Genomic DNA, 24,171 nt, shown 5'->3' with positions numbered 1-24,171 from the left:
CCCCAGTTCGCGCGACAGTTTGCTCGACGCGTCCCCGTTCGTCCGATTCGTCTCGACGGAGCTCTCCAGATCGCCCAGTCGCTTGTCGACGACCGCGCGCGAGGCCGATCTCTCCGCCTCGACGGTCTCGATCCTCGTCGCGGCGAGCTCCTGCAGATTCTCCAGCGTTTGCAGCCGATTTTCGAGAGCGCTCCCCCTCGCGCGAATCCGCGTAAAGTCGGCTTCCAGAGCGCTCGATCTTTCGGTCGCGGCGCTCTCGAGAGCGTCGATCTTCTTGCTCAGAGCGACGAATTTCTGCGCCGTCGAGGCCGCGTTGTTATCCGCTCGCGTTCTCGCGCTCGCGATAAGCTGGTGATTATTCGCCACGTTCGCTCTCACCGCGTGCATAACGCTTTCGACGTAACTCTTATTCCTCGCGTCGTCGTTGTTGGTCGGCCAGGTCACTCCTCGTATCTTGAGACGCCGCGCGTCGTAATGCGACGCGGAGGAAGAGACGTCGGAGACGGTCAGGCACAGCGCGTTATCGCGCACGTAATTTCGCAGAGAATCCACGCTCGCGCGCAATTTAGCGCTCGTCGCGTCGCGACCGCGTCTTCTCCGCGTCGACACTCCGAACTTGCTCGCGAACATCGCGTCGTCGAATGAAGCGCGCGTCGCCGCGATCGTCTCACAGTATCTCGCCCGCCTCGCGGAGTTCCTCGATTATCGACAGGATCTCGTTGTCGTGAGCGTTGTTGCCGGCTTGACGAGAAGCGTCCAGCAATCTTAGACGATCCACCAATTCGTTCGGATCGTCCCAGTGAACGTAGTCCACGGTGTCGCGGGTCGCGCGCATAGCCCGCGGCACGCGACCCCCGCCGATCTTCTTCCTCGGACTGTCCGTCCGCAGGATCGGAGCTATGACGTGCTTGTACTTGTATCCCTTGTTTCCCAGTACGGGCATGCGAATATTGTGCTCGCGCCTGTGAGCGTTAGTTTGCAGAAGTATGCTCTTGTACGCGGCTTTGTCTCTCTCGGTGTACTTGAAATCGTCGGGAATTCTCTTGAAGATCAATTCGTACAGACCGGGAGTACCGGCGTATCTGACTCCGTCCACGAATATCGCGTCGTCGGCGCCTACGTCGAATCGCTTGTCTCCGAGCATAGTGCCCGCGTCGGCGAAGTAGACTCCGTAAACGTGATCGAAATCGCTCGGCGCGCCGCCGCCGAGAAAAGCGCCCACGTATTTTCGCGCCAACGGGCCCAATTGATCGCGCAGGATGTCTCGCCCTCGAGGAGTCCGCAGAGATTGTCTCACGGACGTTTCGAGCATCGTCGGCGATCCGAGGAAGACGTCGTCGCTCGTCTCGAACGTCTCCTCGACGGACGGCTGCGCGAAGAGGTCTCCGCTCGCGAATTCGCGCCGCTGCGCGGGAGACGCGTCCGGCGCTCCCACGGGCGTGGAAGTCGTCGCGTTCAGACGGCGAGATCGCTTAGCTTTGAATCCTTTCGCGGACGGCGGCGGCGGCGGTAACGCGCTCTCCTCGGCCTCTTCCTCGTCGTCCTCCTCCTCCTCCTCCGACGCCACCGTTCTCTTGATGCCTCGCGCGAACGTCTCGTCGATGTCGCTCTTCGCCGGTTCCCTCTCTCGCGCGCTCGCGCCTCGCAATCGTCTCCGACGCGCTCGGCGATGCGTCGCAACGGTTCGACGATCGGTTTGAAACGCGTCTCCAGAGCGCTATCGCTCTCCATCCTTCCGGTCTTCAGCGCTCTGTGCTTCCTGCGAATCGACGCGCGCGTTCTCGCTATCTCTATCGCGGTTTTCTCGCGTCTGTCGACGTCCGTCATCGCGCGCGTCATTCCTCGACGTTTCGCCTTCTCTTATCTCTCTCCCCTCTACGATCGCCGCCGTCTCGAGAAGACTGACTCATCCTCGACGACGACGACGACGACGCACGCGACGCTCTACGGCACGGCGTAATCGTTGAACCCTCGCCTGTATCTACCGTTGCGCAGCGCGCTATCTTTGTCGATCACTAGAAAACCGTATCGGTATTTCCAACACGCGCGACATAGCGCGTGAAAATCCTCGTACGACATATCGGTGTTCACGTGATCGCTGTGCACGTGTTTCAGATTAGTGCCATCCTGTTTAAAGAGTATCAATAGATTCGCGTTGTCGCGTATCAGATGTTTGGGTATCTTAGCGTACGAGGCACAGATAGAAACAATCGACCTTCGCGTGACGTCCCATGGCGAAGTACTCTCTCACGACGTCCTGTTTGTCGCAGGCCACGTCGTCGAACACGAATATCGAGTTCGGCGACGCCTCGCTAGGTGGGATGACATCGACATTGTTCGAATACGTGAAGTAACCGATATCCCTCATAGGTTTCAACAATTTCTCTAGATATCGATATTTAGGCTGATGCAACGATTTCGAGTAAACGTACACGTTCTCGAATCGCACGCCGTGCGAGCTCTCCAGAAGGCTTATCAGCACGTTCGTTTTACCGCAATTAGAGGGACCGCAGATTACGCAGCGGATCGCGGTCGGTAACAGATTACCGTGTCTTCGCGGTTCCTCGTTCATCGAGCGCGTCTTACCGTCGACGTTGGACACTCTTATCGCGATCGGTTGACGCACGAAACGCATCGTTTTCTTTCTCTCTCCTTTCGCGATTCTTCCTCGTTGTCGCGAGCGAATCTGCGTCACAGTGCGCAGACTCGCGCGCGCGAGCAACGAGCGCGGATTCGTCCTCGCGAACGGATATATATATAGAGGGAGGAAAAAAAACGATCGCGCAGTTAGGCGTGTCCGATCGACGGTGACGCGATAGAATTACGCGCGCGCGCGCGCGCGCGACGCTTCGTCATGTTTATTCTATTGGTGAACGATTCCGATATTCTCGGACTCAGCGTCGATCAGTTGCAGTACGTTCCGAAGAAGCTTCTGCTGGACAAGTACGGCAATTTCGTCAATCGATTGTGGGAGAGATTGCCTATACATCTGAAGGACGATCCGGACGTGCAGCGTTATCATCTCTGTCACAAACATCTCAATCAGCCGTGGCAAGACACGCACATCGACGGTCCGCCGCCGTGCATCAAAGACTGCGGCATGTGCCGGGAGAACGAAATGGCGTGACTATGAGCGCGTCGACGATCGAAGCGTATGAGATACGCCGAGGATGCCGCGACGGCAGTCATCGGCGGTAGCGGTTTGCTCAATAGAACTATAAACGCTCTCCGTTCGAACTACATATATCGGGATATACCGCGAGACGAGGCGGACGAACGGTTAGGAGGAAGAAAAAAAAAGTCGCGCCTTCGCGCTCGTTAGACGACGTCATAGCTCTGATCGGCGTCACGACGAACGAACAGTTGAATAGCGCGGCCAAGCGCGCTCGCGTGCGTCACTTCAGAGGTATGTTCATGCGCGACGCGTTGCCGGCGCAAGTTCGTCGCGACGAGAGTGGAATCGTAAACCTGGACGACGCATCGGGGCCGGGCACGCATTGGATGGCGTACGCTAAAAGGGGAAAAGACGCTATCTACTTCGACGCTTTCGGCAATCTTCGGCCGCCTCGAGAACTCGCGCGTTATCTCGGACGCGACACCCGCGTCGCGTACAATCGCGACTCTTAGCAGACGTACGATCAGAGCGTCTGCAGACAATTGTGCCTGCGCTTCCTTCGACGAGTCGATTGGGGTGGGGAAGGAAGAAGCCCTTCGGTCTCTAACGGCGATAGCGCGCGTCATCATGTCGCTGATTCTCACGCTGACCGGAAGAAGCAACGTTCTCACGGCGAGTTACTTTCCGCCTCTCGATCTGAGCGACGACGATTACGAGCTCGGCCTGACCAATTTCGAGACCTACAACACGATTCCGAACGTGAATTCCTCGAACAATAAATTTTATTATCCTACAAGCTGCGCGATATAAGCGCGTACCTGAGAGTCGCGATTCTTCGAAGATGGCGACGACCGCCGAGCGCGAGTATCGGAGGGAGAAACGGCGGCGATGGCGCCAGCGACGGCGACGACGACGAATATCTGTACGACGTCGAGGACACGGAGGACGAGAGCGGCGATCGCGTTGTCGCGCTACGCGGTAACGACAAATACCATGAGAAGCGAAATCAAATGCGCGTACCGAATTAATTTCACCAAACCGAACAATATCGGATCGTTTTTAGGTTTCTCCCAGTCTCGCGTATTGCGACCGAACAAATGGTACGCGTCCGATGAGCCCGTGAGCATTATCGCGGTTAACACGATTCGCGTGGAGTGCAACCTGACGACGGGCGCGTACGTGAACGGGAGATCCGCCCACGCGATACACGAATTCGCGCCGAACATTCCGTCGGGATATAAAGTGTCGAAGATCCCGAGGCAGATCATTTATCTGCCGGTTACCGCGCGACTCGTGACCGACGTATCGCTGCGCGTCGTCGATCAGGACGGTCGCTTGATCGATTTCTGCGGCGAGGAGATCTCGATTCGATTGCACGTGCGACGCAGACGATAGAGAGTGCGTGGCGAGACGCGAGGACGGGGGAGGGAACGGGCGATGCTCATCGTGCGCGAATCTAACGTCGCGACGTCGCATCGCGGCGGCAGCGGCGGCGACCGCGATCGCGTCGCGGGAACTCGAGTCGCGCGCTCGAGAGAGAGCGTTGGGGGATTGTCCGCCGCCAACGTCGCTTTTCTGCGATTCATGGGTTTCGTCGTACCGAGAGCCGCGCGATAGTTCGACGACATGAGACATTTTGAGCATCGGCGGGGAACTCGTCTTCGACGATCGCAACGTGAAGATCGAGAGTCACACGTACAATCCGTACGCCAACACCACTTTCGGATACAGCGACGAGATACGAATACCCATACAACAGCAGGACCTATACACGCTGCCGTGCGAGAGTTTTCTCTACGTCGAAGGTAGACTACATACGAAGAATAATCCGCCGCCCGCGTTGAGCGGCGAATCGGTAAGCCTGCCTCGGCCTTTAAGGAGCCGTCCGTGTTCTCGATGCCGGCGTGGTTCGTGAACAATTGCGTTGCCTTTATGTTCAAGGAGATACGTTACGAGCTCGATGGCGTGGAGATCGATCGTAATCGCAACGTCGGAATAACTAGCACGATCAAGAACTACGTTGACGGCCGGACGAGGCAAGATCTTGAAGAACGCCGGATGGGATCTCGCGACTGGACCGAGCGGCGTCGCGTCGACGGGCGACTTCAACGTCTGCGTTCCTCTCGACACGCTGCTAGGTTTCTGCGAGGATTATAGGCGCGTCGTCATCAACGCGCGTCACGAGCTGATTCTGATAAGAGCGGGAAACGACAACAATTGTCTGATATCGCGAGGAATTCGAGCCGAGAGTCGAGCTCGCGAAGATACAGTGGCGCGTGCCGCACGTGGTGCTGAATGACGTTAATAAATTATCGTTGTTGCGCACGTTGGACAGCGGCAGATATCTGAGCGCGCCCTTTCGCTCATGGGATTTCTACGAGTTTCCGCTCCTGCAGAGCACGACCGAACACTCGTGGGCCGTAAAAGCGGCCACGCAGCTCGAGAAAGCGCGTTACGTCATCTTCGCGTTGCAGACCGGAAGGAAGAACGTCCTGTCGCAGGACGCTTCCAGATTCGACGCGTGCAATCTGACCAACGTAAAGTTGTATCTCAATTCCGACTTATATCCGTACGACGATATGAATTTGGACTTCGATAAGATCAAGATCGCCGTACTGTACGACGCCTATGCGAGATTTCGACGAACGTATTACCACAGTATATACAGTAGCGCAACTCCCTGTCGGCACCTTTGAAGTTTGTGTAGCATAAAATGAAATGTGCATGCGCGAGGTCAACGAGTATACCAGTATTGCCATCTGTACTTTTCTCTCACTTTCTCCTTTGATTTTCGCTCTCTCTCTTTCTCTTTCTTGGCGGTAAAATCACATCTGTGTTTAAATCACAGTTTAAATGCTCACTGATCTCAGTATTAAATGCCGGCATAAATATTTGTCAGCAACAATTACGCGAGTGAAGAGAGAATACGTGATTAGAGGTGCAAATTAAGCGAGAAGTGGTGAAGTGGTGAAGTGAAAAAATTATTTGTGTGTAGAAGCTTTCCTGAAGAGGATAGTTAATCTATTTATTTATATAGGTTTTCAATTCTCTTGTTAGGAAATTTTTGTACCTTGATCTTAGCTTCTTTTTCAGGTGCTGTTTGATGATCCGGAAGGCCTAAGGGAAACATGGACAAGAAAACCAAACAATGGTGCGCAGTGCCAGGATGTATGAGTTTTATCAACTTAGAAAAACGGCACTTTTTTAGATTTCCAAAGGAATATGACAGGTATGATAATATTTTAATTATTATTTATAAAATATTTAATTTAATTATATATATATATATATATATAATGTATATTTTCATATTTTTAAAGTAAATAATATATACATATCATATACTTTTATATTTATGAATTTTCATTACACTTTACAGGTGATTGAAATGGATAGAGGCATCAAAAAGCATGGATTTAAAATTGAAAGGGCCAAAGTACGCATACCAAAATTGTACACTATGCACCACTTGCATTTTGAGGACAAGTGGCTTATAAAAAAGGCTGTCATTCGTTTCATCCAGATGCTGTACCTACCATATTTTTTGGTCCAGCTTTCCAAAGGAGTAAGGTTTTATTTATATAATTTATATAATTTATATAATTTATATAATTGTTAAATATTTTATTTTTAATAATAACATTATTTTGTTATATTATGATAACTGTATATATGTATACACACACACACACACGCACGCACGCACGCACGCACGCACGCCACGCACGCACGCACGCACGCACGCACGCACGCACGCACGCCACGCACGGCACGCACGCACCGCACGCACGCACGACCACGCACGCACCACGCACGCACGCACCACGCACGCACGCACGCACGCACGCACGCCACGCACGCACGCACGCCACGCACGCACGCACGCCACGCACGCACGCACGCACGCACGCACGCACGCCACGCACGCACGCACGCCACGCACGCACGCACGCACGCACGCACGCACGCACGCACGCACGCACGCACGCACGCACGCCACGCACGCACGCACGCACGCACGCACGCACGCACCACGCACGCACGCACGCACGCACGCACGCACGCACGCACGCACCGCACGCACGCACGCACGCACGCACGCACGCACGCACGCACGCACGCCACGCACGCACGCACGCACGCACGCACGCACGCACGCACGCCACGCACGCACGCACGCACGCACGCACGCACGCACGCACGCACGCACGCACGCACCGCACGCACGCACCCACGCACGCACGCACGCACGCACGCACGCACGCACGCACGCACGCACGCACGCACGCACGCACGCACGCACGCACGCACGCACGCACGCACGCACGCACGCACGCACGCACGCACGCACGCACGCACGCACGCACGCACGCACGCACGCACGCACGCACGCACGCACGCACGCACGCACGCACGCACGCACGCACGCACGCACGCACGCACGCACGCACGCACGCACGCACGCACGCACGCACGCACGCACGCACGCACGCACGCACGCACGCACGCACGCACGCACGCACGCACGCACGCACGCACGCACGCACGCACGCACGCACGCACGCACGCACGCACGCACGCACGCACGCACGCACGCACGCACGCACGCACGCACGCACGCACGCACGCACGCACGCACGCACGCACGCACGCACGCACGCACGCACGCACGCACGCACGCACGCACGCACGCACGCACGCACGCACGCACGCACGCACGCACGCACGCACGCACGCACGCACGCACGCACGCACGCACGCACGCACGCACGCACGCACGCACGCACGCACGCACGCCACGCACGCACGGCACGCACGCACGCACGCACGACGCACGCACGCACGCACGCACGCACGCACGCACGCACGCACGCACGCACGCACGCACGCACGCACGCACGCACGCACGCACGCACGCACGCACGCACGCACGCCACGCACGCACGCACGCACGCACGCACGCACGCACGCACGCACGCACGCCACGCACGCACGCACGCCCACGCACGCACGCACGCACGCACGCCACGCACGCACGCACGCACGCACGCACGCACGCACGCACGCACGCACGCACGCACGCACGCACGCACGCACGCACGCACGCACGCACGCACGCACGCACGCACGCACGCACGCACGCACGCACGCACGCACGCACGCACGCACGCACGCACGCACGCACGCACGCACGCACGCACGCACGCACGCACGCACGCACGCACGCACGCACGCACGCACGCACGCACGCACGCACGCACGCACGCACGCACGCCACGCACGCACGCACGCACGCACGCACGCACGCACGGCACCACGCACGCACGCACGCCACGCACGCCACGCACGCACGCCACGCACGCACGCACGCACCGGCCACGCACGCACGCACGCACGCACGCACCACGCCACGCACGCACGCACGCACGCCACGCACGCACGCCACGCACGCCACGCACGCACGCACGCACGCCCACGCCCCCCCCCCCCCCCCCCCACGCACGCCCCGCACGCACGCACGCCACGCACGCACGCACGCACGCACCGCACGCACGCACGCCCACGCACCGCACGCCACGCACGCCACGCACGCACGCACGCACGCACGCACGCACGCACGCACCGCACGCACGCACGGCACGCCACGCACGCACGCACCGCACGGCACGCACGCCACGCACGCACGCACGCACGCCCACGCCACGCACCGCACGCACGCACGCACGCACGCACGCACGCACGCCCACGCACGCACGCACGCCACGCACGCACGCACGCACGCACGCACGCACGCACGCACGCACGCACGCACGCACCGCCACGCACGCACGCACGCCACGCACGCACGCCACGCACGCAACGCACGCACGCACGCACAGCACGCCACGCCACGCACGCACGCCCACGCACGCACGCACGCACGCACGCACCACGCACGCACGCACGCCACGCACGCACGCACGCACGCACGCACGCACGCACGCACGCACGCACGCACGCACGCACGCACGCACGCACGCACGCACGCACGCACGCACGCACGCCGCACGCACGCACGCACGCACGCACGCACGCACGCACGCACGCACGCACGCACGCACGCACGCACGCACGCACGCACGCACGCACGCACGCACGCCGCACGCACGCACGCACGCACGCACGCACGCACCACGCACGCACGCACGCACGCACGCACGCACCACGCACGCACGCACGCACCACGCACGCCCACGCACGCACGCACGCACCACGCACGCACGCACGCACGCACGCACGCACGCCACGCACGCACGCACGCCACGCACGCACGCACGCACGCACGCACGCACCGCACGCACGCACGCACGCACGCACGCACGCACGCACGCACGCCACGCACCGCACGCACGCACGCACGCCACGCACGCACCCACGCACGCACGCACGCACACAATATATATATATATATATATATATATATATATATATATATATAGAAAGAGAGAGAATTATAATATATATTTCTTTTATAGAAATACAGAAATAGAAGAAAGGACAAAAAGAGCAAATATTACAACATTGGAGAAGCAACAAGAAGCAACAAGAAATGAAATGGAAGAAGCGGAAAAGATACCAGCAGTACAAGAAGGAAGTAAAAGGTAATGATAATAAAAAACAATATTCTTGTTATTTCAAATGAAAATAACATAATGTAATAATCCAATTGTATAAAATTTTTCAGTAATGACCAAAGAAAGTAAATGGACATCCAAACAGAAGATCAAATAGATGACGAAGATAAACAGTAAGTTTTTCTTTATTATAAAATATTAGTTTTGCGATATACATACATACATATATATACAGAGTGGGCCATTTTAAGTGATCCACTCAAATATTTCGGAAAATAATGAAAAATCAAAAAAATGTTTCAGATAAAAGTTGTATGGCTTGAAGGGGGCCATTAGATAGTGGCAATGATTTGACCTTGGAGAGTCATTTGAAGATGACATAAAGGTAACCTTCAATTTCTTAAACAGAACTCCCTATTTTTTATTACATATTCGTGTAGCTTATCTCGAGAGCTTTCCAAAACACTATAATAAAGTATTTCTTCATTGAGTACTTTTCGAGTTATGAGGCTTGAAATAATTTCTTAATTTTGTATAAACCGTAAAATATGTAGTAAAATATTCATTTTTCGATTATCTTGCTTTAATACTTTTATGTACAAAATTATGAGGGAAATCAATTGGTGTAAAAAAAACACATATTTGTTTCAAAGAAAAAATATGTAATTGTTAATTGCAAATTACATATTTTTTCTTAAAAATAACTATGTGTTTTCTTTACACCAATTGATTCCTCTCATTATTTTGTACATAAAAGTATTAAAGCAAGATAATCGAAAAATGAATATTTTACTAGATATTTTACGGTTTATACAAAATTAAGAAATGATTTCAAGCCTCATAACTCGAAAAGTAATGAAGAAATACTTTATTATAGTGTTATTATAGTTTTGGAAAGCTCTCGAGATAAGCTACACGAATATGTAATAAAAAATAGGGAGTTCCATTTAAGAAATTGAAGGTTATCTTTACATCATCTTCAAATGACTCTCCAAGGTCAAATCATTGCCACTATCTGATGGCCCCCTTCAAGCCATACAACTTGTATCTGAAACATTTTTTTGATTTTTCATTATTTTCCGAAATATTTGAGTGGATCACTTAAAATGGCCCACCCTGTATATATATATATATATATATATATATATATATATATATATATATATATCAAAGGATTTTTTGCCAAATTTTTTTTCTTCAATGTCTAATTTACATTACATATAAATACATTTGTGTATTTTGCAGAAGCACATCTAACAGCATGCATACGGGGAAGAAGAAATCATTGGATGATAGTCCTCGCAAAAGAAAACTACGCATGCAAGTTCTAAAATTGAAGAAGCAGAATAACAAGTTGCGGCAAATGGTTCGACGGTTTCGATTAAAAAAAGAAAAACAGAAGAAGAGCCAAACGGAAAATGTAGACATCAACGAAGGAACCAGCGATGCCAACAATATTCTACGATTAGGTGGTAAGCTATTTTCGGGACATTTTGTACAATTATTGTCTGCGCAGATCGATGCTTTGACCAAAAACAAACGTGGAAGGAGATATGATTCAGATTTCAAGCAATTTACATTATCATTATTTTTTTCAAGTCCGCGTACTTATAGAGAATTGCTGAAAAGTTTCGCTTTGCCTTCTGTTCGTTCTCTTCAATTATTCACACAATCTTGGAATATAGTACCTGGAATAAATGATAAAATTTTTGAAGTATTAAGTATAATAATCATTATCATCAATGGAAAGACATTGTGTATTGTGCGTTGATGAAATGAGTTTGAAAGCTCACTTATTTTATAATATATCGCAGGATGATATAATTGGCTTTCAAGATACAGGTATTGAAAAATCACGTCAGTCTGCGAAAGGTGCTTTAGTCATAATGGCACGAAGCATTGCTGGAAATTGAAAATTTCCCGTTTGTTTTTGTTTTGTAGAAACATTATGTCAAAGTGTCGTTTTAAAAAATATTATATTTAATATTATTATTAAGTTGCGAAATTGTGGTGCTGTTGTGCATGCGTTAATAACAGATATGGGATCTAATTTTATACAGTTATCCCGTGAATTAAGAATTTCGAGAGAAAATTCAACTTTTTTAGTTAATGAGGAATTTATATTTTTGATATTCCTCATTTAATAAAAGCTATCCGTAATAATTTATTAAAATATAACTTTCAATTTAATAATAAAATTGCTTCATGGAGTCATATAGTTGATTTTTATAACAAAGATTGTAAACAATGGATAAAAATGGCTCCTAATTTAACTAAATGTCATCTTGAACCGAATTCCTTTCAACGAATGAAAGTTAAATATGCTGTTCAAGTATTTAGTAATCGGGTAGCTGCAGGAATGTGCACGCTAATGTCTTATGGTTTTCTTTCAAATGAAGCACTTGGCACAATAGATTTTATTGAAAAATTAGATAAATTATTTGATATATTAAATTCATCTGCATTAAATAATCCAAAAGAATATGGAAAAGTTTTCGCGGGTAGCGAAAAATAAATTAGATTCCTAAAAGAAATGTTAATTTTGTTTAAACATATAAATATTATTAATACTAACGGTTCACATGCAACTGTAAAAATTAAATGTTTTGAATGCTGGCAGATTACAATTTCAAGTATAATTAAATTATGGAATACATTAAAACATTTAAATTTTCCTTATCTTCAAACACGAAGAATTAATCAAGATTGTGTCGAAAATTTCTTTGGTACTATTAGGCAACAAGGTGGTAATTCTTTGAATCCAACTCCAATTCAATTTGTACGTGCCTTTAAAAAATTACTTAGTATGAAATTTTTACAGCACTCAGAAAATCAAAATTGTGCTCAAGATAATGACCAAATGTTAACTTTCATTAAAAAAGCAAGTTGTGCTAATCATACTCCAAATTTTACTACATCTTTGCCATGTAAAATTTTAGATATCCCAAGTCATGATTATTACTCCATGGATCTGCCAGAAAAAAATGCATTTACATATGTATGTGGATTTTTAATTAAAAGATGTACAGAAATTCATTCATGTAATGCATGTATGATATATGTAAATGAAAATAAGACTGTCTTAGACGATACTGCTCTATATTGTTCTTTTCGAGCTTATTCTAGCGATGAAAATAATTTATACGGAAATTTACACATGCCAAGCAATAATTTCTGTTTTTATATACATCAATTAGAAGAATTATTTGTAAAAAATTTTGAAAATAATTGTTTTAAGAGAAATATTGGCAATTATCTTTTTCAGTTAGCACAGAATATAGTTTTTGAACCGCCATGCCCAGATTTTCCTACAATTTTTTTGATAAAGTTATTTTTACGCATGCGTATTTATTTTACACTATCTCAACATAATAAAGCATGCAAAAGTAGTAGTAGAAAGAATAGGAAACTTTTAAATGTTTCACATTTATAAATTTGTTATATTTAACTATATTATAATCTATACAGTCTTATTTTTATGGTTAAAATTTATGTTGCTTGCGTTTTATACATTAAATATTTTTATTAATGTTTATTTTGCTTTTAAATTGCGTTTTATTATAATGTTAAGTTTGTTTATGTTAACATTCATTATGATTTTAACTTTCAGCTTTTTTTAACATTGCATTAATATTGTATTTTAGAATTTTACATATTACATGTCCAGTTTCATATATATTTATGTACTTACATTTTTATAACTTCATGCCGTGATTTTTTCTGTCATTCTATCTTCTATTACATTAACTCTCTTATGTTCTATTATTATATATATTATATATTATACAGGGTGGGGAAAAAGTATGGAAGCAAACAATTATTTCCGAAACTATTCATTTTTCGACAAAATGTCTTAGACATAATTTTTATGGCATGAAAAGATGTATTATGTGGCATAGACGGCATGACCTTGAAATGACCCTTACGAGCTGCATACAAATAATGTAAAAAAATTCAAATGGAACTCGTCAGTTTTTGTTACAGATTCTTGTAGCTGATGTCGAAACGTTTACAAAACACTGCAAATGAGCCCCATTCCCTTAAAAACACTCCCAGTTACGAAACAATTGTGATAATTCGTATCGACGAAATTGAAAATAGACAGCGTACGTGTGATTACATGAATGTGTATAACGCGACTGAACGTCATTATGAGAGATCAGTACAACAGTAGCGATTACTGCAACAAATGGAGAATAACCCGCTTCGATCATTTCTGCCGATACGAAAGACACGCGAAGTTCGTAGAATCAGTTAAGGCGTACATCGAACCGTACTCAAGGAAAGAGATTGCGTGATTCATCCAACCAGTTAAGGTAAGATAAGTGCGATTCATCCAACCAGTTAAGGTAAGATAAGTGCGATTCATCCAACCAGTTAAGACAAGATAAGTGCGATTCATCCAACCAGTTAAGGTAAGATAAGTGCGATTCATCCAATCAGTTAAGGTAAGATAAGTGCGATTCATCCAACCAGTTAAGACAAGATAAGTGCGATTCATCCAACCAGTTAAGGTAAGATAAGTGCGATTCATCCAACCAGTTAAGGCAAGATAAGTGCGATTCATCCAACCAGTTAAGACAAGATAAGTGCGATTCATCCAACCAGTTAAGGCAAGATAAGTGCGATTCATCCAACCAGTTAAGGCAAGATAAGTGCGATTCATCCAACCAGTTAAGGCAAGATAAATGCGATTCATCCAACCAGTTAAGGCAAGATAAGTGCGATTCATCCAACCAGTTAAGACAAAATAAGTGCGATTCATCCAACCAGTTAAGGCAAGATAAGTGCGATTCATCCAACCAGTTAAGGCAAGATAAGTGCGATTCATCCAACCAGTTAAGGTAAGATAAATGCGATTCATCCAACCAGTTAAGGTAAGATAAGTGCGATTCATCCAACCAGTTAAGACAAGATAAGTGCGATTCATCCAACCAGTTAAGGTAAGATAAGTGCGATTCATCCAATCAGTTAAGATAAGATAAGTGCGATTCATCCAACCAGTTAAGACAAGATAAATGCGATTCATCCAACCAGTTAAGGTAAGATAAGTGCGATTCATCGAACCAGTTAAGGCAAGATAAGTGCGATTGATCCAACCAGTTAAGACAAGATAAGTGCGATTCATCCAACCAGTTAAGGCAAGATAAGTGCGATTCATCCAACCAGTTAAGGCAAGATAAGTGCGATTCATCCAACCAGTTAAGGCAAGATAAGTGCGATTCATCCAACAAGTTAAGGCAAGATAAGTGCGATTCATCCAACCAGTTAAGACAAGATAAGTGCGATTCATCCAACCAGTTAAGACAAGATAAGTGCGATTCATCCAACCAGTTAAGGTAAGATAAGTGCGATTCATCCAATCAGTTAAGATAAGATAAGTGCGATTCATCCAACCAGTTAAGACAAGATAAATGCGATTCATCCAACCAGTTAAGGTAAGATAAGTGCGATTCATCGAACCAGTTAAGGCAAGATAAGTGCGATTGATCCAACCAGTTAAGACAAGATAAGTGCGATTCATCCAACCAGTTAAGGCAAGATAAGTGCGATTCATCCAACCAGTTAAGGCAAGATAAGTGCGATTCATCCAACCAGTTAAGGCAAGATAAGTGCGATTCATCCAACAAGTTAAGGCAAGATAAGTGCGATTCATCCAACCAGTTAAGACAAGATAAGTGCGATTCATCCAACCAGTTAAGGCAAGATAAGTGCGATTCATCCAACCAGTTAAGGTAAGATAAGTGCGATTCATCCAACCAGTTAAGACAAGATAAGTGCGATTCATCCAACAGGTACAATTACATGTTATTAGTGGACGCAACTGAACGTCATGATGCGAAATCAGTAAGCAATGTCAATGTGCATACAAATTGTTTGTATCACAATTGTTTCGTAACTGGGAGTGTTTTTAAGGGAATGGGGCTCATATGCAGTGTTTTGTAAACGTTTCGACATCAGCTACAAGAATCTGTAACAAAAACTGACGAGTTCCATTTGAAATTTTTTACGTTATTTGTATGCAGCTCGTAAGGGTCATTTCAAACTCATGCCGTCTATGCCACATAATACATCTTTTCATGCCATAAAAATTATGTCTAAGACATTTTGTCGAAAAATGAATAGTTTCGGAAATAATTGTTTGCTTCCATACTTTTTCCCCACCCTGTATATATATAATTACATATATAAAATTATATATATATATATATATATATATATATATATATATAATTTTATATTATTTTATAATAATATTAAATTATTTACATACTTATAATGTTAAATTTTTTATTTAGGTTGAATGTATTAGATTGACATCAAGACATTTATACACATGCGGATCGAAAATAGAAGAAGGCAAAATTAATTTAAATTTGTATTATTAATATCATTAAGGTTGATTTTTATATGACATGTATGTTATAACGTATTTCACACATTTGTATTTTAATTGAATGTAAAACTTTCTTGTTTCTATTCTTCTACTCTCTCATTCTCTCTTTCTGATTCATGCTGAGGTGGATCGAGTAGCTGAGGTATGGTCAGATGATTGATTTGAGAGAGAAAAAGTTTAGTTTCAAGATTATTTCTGTTTGTGAAATAAATATTTTTAACGAAATACAACTGTTTAAAAATAAATATATATTATTAACAAATATATATTTCTTGTTTTTTTTATTTATTTTGCTCATAAATATATATATTTTATATAATAAAATTTAAGTGATTGTAGTCTTAATCTAAATGGTTTTTTTTAAATTTTTGAATATATATTGTGACGTTGCCGTCACGACGGACGTCCACCCGTCAAAAAGACTGCGTGACGCGAGCCGAGCGGCCGCGCCGGTCGAGCAATCGAGAGCCCCGCCGGGATTTTCAGAGGCGAGCGCGTTCGTTTATAAACAAAAGCTTTATTCTTAATCCTATTTGTCTAAATTGTATGATTTCGGGAGCAATAAATCATCGGCGGTGATACCGAAGAACAACCTGGAAGCCTATAAGAAAAGCGGCCTTGCCGAATCATCACCGATCAAAACAGTGGCCGTGAAAAACAAGGGTCGGCAATACTCGAGCAGCCTCGCACAATTTCAGTCCATCGGCCCATCATCCCAGGGCCGGCCAGTAATGACGGGCGCCGAAAGTACCCCGCGAAGGAGCTAAACCTTCTCGGAAAAATCCGGAAAAGCCACTGCCCTCCGCTGGAGAGAGACAAAGGCCGCAAAGATCGGCCCTGACGGGAGATTTCCCGAGCACCTGGCGCGGAAAAAGGCGCCGGAACAGCGGACCGTCGGAGGCGCGGGACCGCGGGCGCACGATGCACCCTTCGAAAATTCGAGCACGCGGGAACGGGCCTATCACCCCGCTCGATAGGGTGCGGGGCGATTAGTTAAGGATAAATACAGCGATTCCGAGAGGATGAGAAGACTTGTTCTACGAGAGTTTCGACGAAAATTAAGAGAGAGTATCGCGAACGCTCGGCACGGAAAAAGACGAATTGGCGGAAGCAACGAGAGACGAGTTCAACGGTGAGGTCACCCAGTCTTGAGTTTTATTTCGAAAATTTGTACGTCGTCCACCGGTACGGCTCGCGAATCGACCCCTCTGGCCGGTCGCGATTAGTGTTTCGTTTGCGTAAATTTCGCGGTAGTGAAAAGAAGTCGAGTGCGTAGTCAAGGGGCGACAGTGATCCGTCGATCGGTCTCACCCGATATACTCGTTCGCCTCTCCGTTATCCGTGTGACGCGCGTTAGTGCAGAATTTTTACCTCGAGGCTATCGCCGGTCGGAGTGGAGCGACTCCGACCGATTGTGAGTGCTGTCGACCGCTACCCCAGGGGAAACGTTCCGCGACAGTTTGAGCGGCAAATTGGTGAGTACCTTGGAAATTGTGACAGCGGATCGGAAGTTGCGCGATCAAAACGGGCCTCGATCCTCGACCATCTCTCTCTACGTGCGTTCTCTTTTCTGGCGACTCGCCGTCCGCTGACCGCGGACGTGCGAACAATCGGCTGTCGGAGGCGTAAGCTGTCGACACCCGCCGTGCCGTGTGTGCACCGGCGGGAACGCCTTATCGCTGCGACACGCGAATTCCGCGTTCCAATCGACTAGAGATTGCCGTTCTTGCAGTAGGTTACATCGTCTTGGCGTTATCTCTGTTACTGCAATTAAATAATATAAAGTATCAAATGTGCATTTCCGTTTTCGATAATTCTTGTATTTCTTTCTGTTTTGCGTACTCGTAATAGCACGCTTCGTTCAGTTCTCCGTAAGCGCTCGCGCGCTTCTTTCCGTTCTTCGTAATTGCAAGAGCTCACGCATTTCTTTCAGTTCTCAGTAATTGTAATATTCGGTACACTTCTCTCTATTCTCCGTAATAATAGAGTTTCGCGCATTCGAGTCTGTTTACCGTAATTTAAAGCCTTGCGTATTTGACTCGGTTTACCACTATTATACCGTCTTAGCTTTCTTTTCGATTAGTTATCTTGAGCGAACATTTGCGGTGAATCACGTCTCATTATTCCGGTTATTTTCGATTGTATTTTATATTTCATTTGGTTGTCGTTAATCGAAGTATTGCGAACCTCGTTTCGATCTGATTTGTCATTCGATTGGACTTTTATATTTTTCTCTCATTTGTTATTTCTTTATTAATAAATCTGTTATATTGTCTAGTTAAATTCGCGTAATTTATTTGAATGTTCGTCCCCTGTGGTCGTAGATATCCGTTTCTGTGTCTCTCGCGCATCGAATTAATTAATCGGCTCGCTCGAAGAACCCCTCCCCTCTACCATTAGGCGAGCTAATCAGCCCGTGGCGAAGGAGGCTATCATCTTTCGCGCTGTTTAAAAATTTCGTAAAAAAACTGATGCGTGAAAGACCGCATCTGGCGCCCAACCTATCGAGATATCGAACTGCCCCCGCTCCGCCGCGGCCCGCGCGAGCACTTTTCATCCCTGTTCTTCCGAGCGCGGAAATCATATATTCCTCCTGTGTTTGACGGCGTTCTATCCGACCAAAAATTAGAACAAAGAAGGAGAAAAACGTCGCAATATATATATATATATATATATATATATATATATATATACTATATATATATATATATATATATATATATATAGAATATGTGTATGTACAATTAATATATAAATATATTAAAAATTATATATATAAGTATTAATATGTTAATATATTTTAAATTATATATGAGTAATATGAGTATATATCTTTTCTGCTATCAGATTTTATATATGACAAAATGGTTAATTAATATTCATATCATATCATATATACTATTTTTTATATATATTTGCATTATATATTTTGTATTATATTTTTCACAATTTTTTTATGTACATATATTCAAGTTTTATTGAATTTAATTTATATTACATATTATAATGTGTTAGAAAGAGAACGAAAACCAAAGGAGAGAATGAGAGGAAAGTACAGATGGCAGTACTGGTATACTCGCTGACTTCACGCATGCGCATTTCATTTTATGCTACACAAAATCGGGAGAGTTGCACTACTGTATATACTGTGGTATTACGGATCCGCGAGCGACGAGACGCTCCTGACTATAAACAAATTTCTATACTGCGGCCCGCTCGTGGTGATAGATTGTTCTCGCCAAAACGAAGCGGTTAAGAGCGCTGTGGACGTTCGTCTAGAATTCGACTGCAAGGACAACGTTCCTTCTAACACCACGGCGTACTGCCTAATCATTCACGATCGCGTGGTGGAGTACAATCCGCTGACGAACGTCGTGCGTAAGATCCTGTAAGACGGCGCGTCGATGGTGGACAGAGAAAACTCGAAATCGCGAAGATATCGGGGAGAGACGCGAATAAACGTCAGTATCTCGCGACAATGACCGCGACGACGATCACGGGCGATATCGCCCCGCCGATCTTCGTCGATCTGCAGGGCTTCGTCATCAACAAGCGATTCGTGACGAAGGAGATGGCGATACTCGCGAACGGCAGAGATCTGACGCATCACGTCTTTCGCGCGCCGATGTCGTGGAATCTGCTGACGAAGAGCGAGAAGTCGCAGGCCTGTTGGCTGACTCTTAATCACCACGAATTTCACTGGACCGACGGATACGTGGAGTATAGGCACGCGAAGCAGATCGTTCGCGACGTGATATATCACGCGTCGAGGGATCTCGAGTCGAACGCCGCGATGATGATCTACATCAAGGGTCGCGAGAAGAAGAAGTGGCTGACCGACATCGCGGGAGAGGTCGCGGAGCAGCTCGACCTGACGATCGAGACCATCGACGCCGATTACGAGGATATCGGACCCCTTCGAACGCTAGTCGCGACTCGCGTCTATCGCTACGGTTATCACTCGAAGAATTGCGCCTTGGAAAACGTGTGCAAACTGCAACAACTGGTGGTTGGAGAGACGCGATCAATTGCGCGACATGTGAACAGAGACGCATCGCGCGATGATTCGCGCGCCTCGCGCGTTTTCCGCATCGTAGATTAGTTTTGCGCGTACTCTTATCGACTTATTAGCGGTTAATTTATCGCGCCTCGTGCATTTCCCACATCGTAGATTAGTTTTACGCGTACTCTCGTCGACGTATCGACGACTAATTTTTATCGCGCGCACTGATTTATCGTCTACTTAGAAAAATTATTATTAATATCTACAAAAATAATATTAATAATAAAAAAATATTAATACTAAAAAATAATATTAATACTAAGAAAAAATAATATTAATACTAAAAAAATAATATTAATACTAAAAAATAATATTAATACTAAAAATAATATTAATACTAAGAAAAATAATATTAACACTATGAAAAATAATATTAATTAACGAATAAACGTTAACTCGTATCGCGCGTACGCGGTTAAACGCATTTTCCGTACTTCCTCCGGAGCAATCGAAAATTTATCGCGCCTCGTTATATTACCTCGTTATATTTCCGCGCGCTCAGTATTCTAAGTGTTCCTAGTGCATTCAATATTCGTTCTCAATGTTATTTTCGCGCGAACGATGGATGACGAATTTTAGAGATTGCGAAAAATGCTTCACGAATATACGTTCGCGGGGCGGATGTGCGCATGGAAGGTAAAATACATCGAGAGATTCATGACCGCAATCCTCAACATAGCGGTAACGTGGAACGTGAGTACCCTTTTATCATCGTTATTTATTCTTTCGCTCTCCTTCGAAGAGACACGCGACGATCGTGATCGCGCGACATTTTTTTACAGTTCGAGGAGGAAGTCGAGATCGAAGGATTCATCAGCATACAACATAAACGTTGGATGCAGAGAAAAAGGCAGGCGCGCCGCATATTCATGGATTTACTGTGGTGCGAGCGACAGTCCTACAAAAAATGGGAGAAGACCGCGCCTAACATGTTTACCGACATATTTCGCCTGAGAAGACTGTTCCGTATGAAATCGTTCGTCCAAGATCATATGTATAAGACCGAATATATCTACGACAACGATTCCCTCGTAGAAATGTGGTGCCGCAATTTGAGTCCGATCGACGGAATGAGCTCCGCTCACACGAGTGACGAAATGAGCTCCGCTCACACGAGCGACTACGACGACGACGACGAGTTTTAATCGAGGTACGTATCTCTTTTCGTCTAACGCGCTATTCTTTCATTCCATATACCTCAGTACGATCTATTAATACTATATCTATTGATACTTTATATATTTCAAACGTCTCGCCGACTTCAATACCGAGGGACCGCGCCTTCCCGCCCGATCACCGCTCGCATCGTCCTACGCATTTTACATCACTTCGCATACAACTATACAGGGTGATTCAAAATAACCCCTGTGTCCGTGAAATGACACATTGTTGAGTCAATTCTAAGACGATTTTTCCTTTTGCAAAATTTCGTCCGAAGCTTAGTTTTCGAATTATTAAAAAAAGTAGTTAACGCATGATGGGTCGGATACAAGAGGCAAGCAAGGGTGACGCGAGGACCGTCAGACGCGGGCGCTTACGCGGGGCGCCTGCTTCGATCAGCCGGTCGCTATACACATACAGACACATCTGAACACATACATTCTCTCTCTGTCTGCTGTCTGTCTGTCTGTCTCTCTCTCTCTTTCATTCGCTCACTCACCTGTATTTTTTTTTTACGAGAGAGGGGAAAATGCATTTTATGCATACCCACCGGTCGATCCAGTGAGTTATGTGGGACTTGAGTACCAAGTCAAATTACCAACTCGGTATTCCCTACCCACTAAAAACCCCTCTTTTTTTCACGAATTTTCTTTGACACTGTCCCTCTGTCCTTCCCGAGATCCGTTTTCGCATAATGTCAAAAAAATAGTTATTATTACCTTGTTTAATGACTTCTGATGTATTGCTGTAATTGGTTGAAGAAGAAATGAATTTTCTGATAAATCGTACGTTCTCAGATTTAACGTAGATATCACGTTGCACAAGAAATCCACACTAAATTATTAACTGAAAGTTTTTCTTCTTTCATGAACTGCACTCTTTTATAAACTTTAACATAATCACATTTATTTACTCGGCGAAAGCAGTTTTTTGTCATAGTAGATTGTGGTAGTAATAATATTAATATGTTAAATGTTTATGTTTACCGCATTCTTCAATCGAACACATGATCGCGTTCGACAGCGCCAGTAGTACCTTAACCTACCGCAACCTACTATGACAAAAAACTGCTTGCAGTCGCCGAATAATTATCGTCGCATTGTCGCGTTGTCACGTCGTGTAGTAACGTGTCCGTGCGTGTTTCTTTTATCGAGTGATTTTTAATCGTCAACAGTTATTATTCGACAGTGATTAATAGTGATTAGTGATAGAGTCATTATTAAATTTCTCGTCTCGTCGAGTGAGTAAATAAATGTGATTATGTTAAAGTTTATAAAAGAGTGCAGTTCATGAAAGAAGAAAAACTTTCAGTTAATAATAATAAACTTTCAGTTAATAATGATAAACTTTCAGTTAATAATTCAGTTAATAAGTGTGGATTTCTTGTGCAACGTGATATCTACGTTAAATCTGAGAACGTACGATCTATCAGGAAATTCATTTCTTCTTCAAGCAATTACAGCAATACATCAGAAGTCATTGAACAAGATAATAATAACTATTTTTTGACATTATGTGAAAACGGATCTCGGGAAGGACAGAGGGACAGTGTATCAAAGAAAATTCTTGAAAAGAGAGGGGTTTTTAGTGGGTAGGGAATACCGAGTTGGTAATTCGACTTAATACTCGAGTCCCACATAACTCACTGGATCGACCGGTAGGTATGCATAAAATGCATTTTCCCCTCTCTCGTAAAAAAAAAAAAAAAATTACAGGTTAGTGAGCAAATGAAAGAGAGAGAGAGAGAGAGAGAGAGAAACAGACAGACAGACAGCAGACAGAGAGAAAATGTATGTGTTCGCATGTGTGTCTGTATGTGTAGCGACCAGCTGATCGCAGCGCCCCGCGTAAGCGCCCGCGTCTGACGGGCCTCGCGTCACCCTTGCCTGCCTCTTGTATCCGACCCGTCATGCGTTAACTACTTTTTTTAATAATTCGAAAACTAAGCTTCGGACGAAATTTTGCAAAAGGAAAAATCGTCTTAGAAATGACTCAACAATGTGTCATTTCACAGACACAGGGGTTATTTTGAATCACCCTGTATATATATTAATCCATGTATCGCCATATTATTCCACGCGCCGCATCGTTTCGCACGATCGTACGATGCGTCGCTTTATACGTTACCTCGTACCTCAGTTCGTATCGTCTTCTTATACATTACTCTATATATTAATCATTCTAGATATTAATCACTCTATATTAATCACTGAATATATTAATCACTCTATATATTAATCACTCTATATATTAATCGCTCTATATTATTCCACACATCGCTTTATACGTTACCTCGTACTTTAGTTTATATCCATTAGTGTATCTTTCGTATATATTTCTTTGCGTACGATAAGGATCGAAAAAAATTTTGTACGAATAAAGAATCATTTAAAAAAAAAAAAAAAAAACGTTCGTTCTCTCGATCGCCCTTCTCGCGCGTCCGAGCGTATCTCCCCCTCCCCTCCCCTCCTCCTTCCCCCTCTCGACGCTTTCTCGCGTTCTCGAGAGCGATATATCGCCGAAGGACGCGCGCGCGCGCGATAGTTCGCTACCGTCCCGACCCACGCGCGTTAGCACCTCGCGAGAGCCATGACGCGCGTCGCGTTATCGCTCGCGCTGACGATATCCCTGCTCGCGGCCGTCGCGGCGGCGTCCCGTTATCTTCGAACCTACGGCTTTCTGGAGAACGAGGAGAATCATCAGCAGTCGTCGCTATTAGACAACGCGATCGCTCTGAGCGAAGCGCTATCATTGTTTCAGGAATACTACGGTCTGCCGGGAAACGGCGTTCTGACCGTGGAAACGATTCGCGTCATGCGCA

The sequence above is a fragment of the Camponotus floridanus genome, unplaced genomic scaffold (genome assembly GCF_003227725.1).
Source record: "Camponotus floridanus strain SB8 unplaced genomic scaffold, Cflo_v7.5 scaffold266, whole genome shotgun sequence".
In the NCBI taxonomy this organism is placed as follows: domain Eukaryota; kingdom Metazoa; phylum Arthropoda; class Insecta; order Hymenoptera; family Formicidae; genus Camponotus; species Camponotus floridanus.
The sequence above is the reverse complement of the archived record's forward strand: the minus strand, read 5'-3'. Positions refer to the sequence as shown.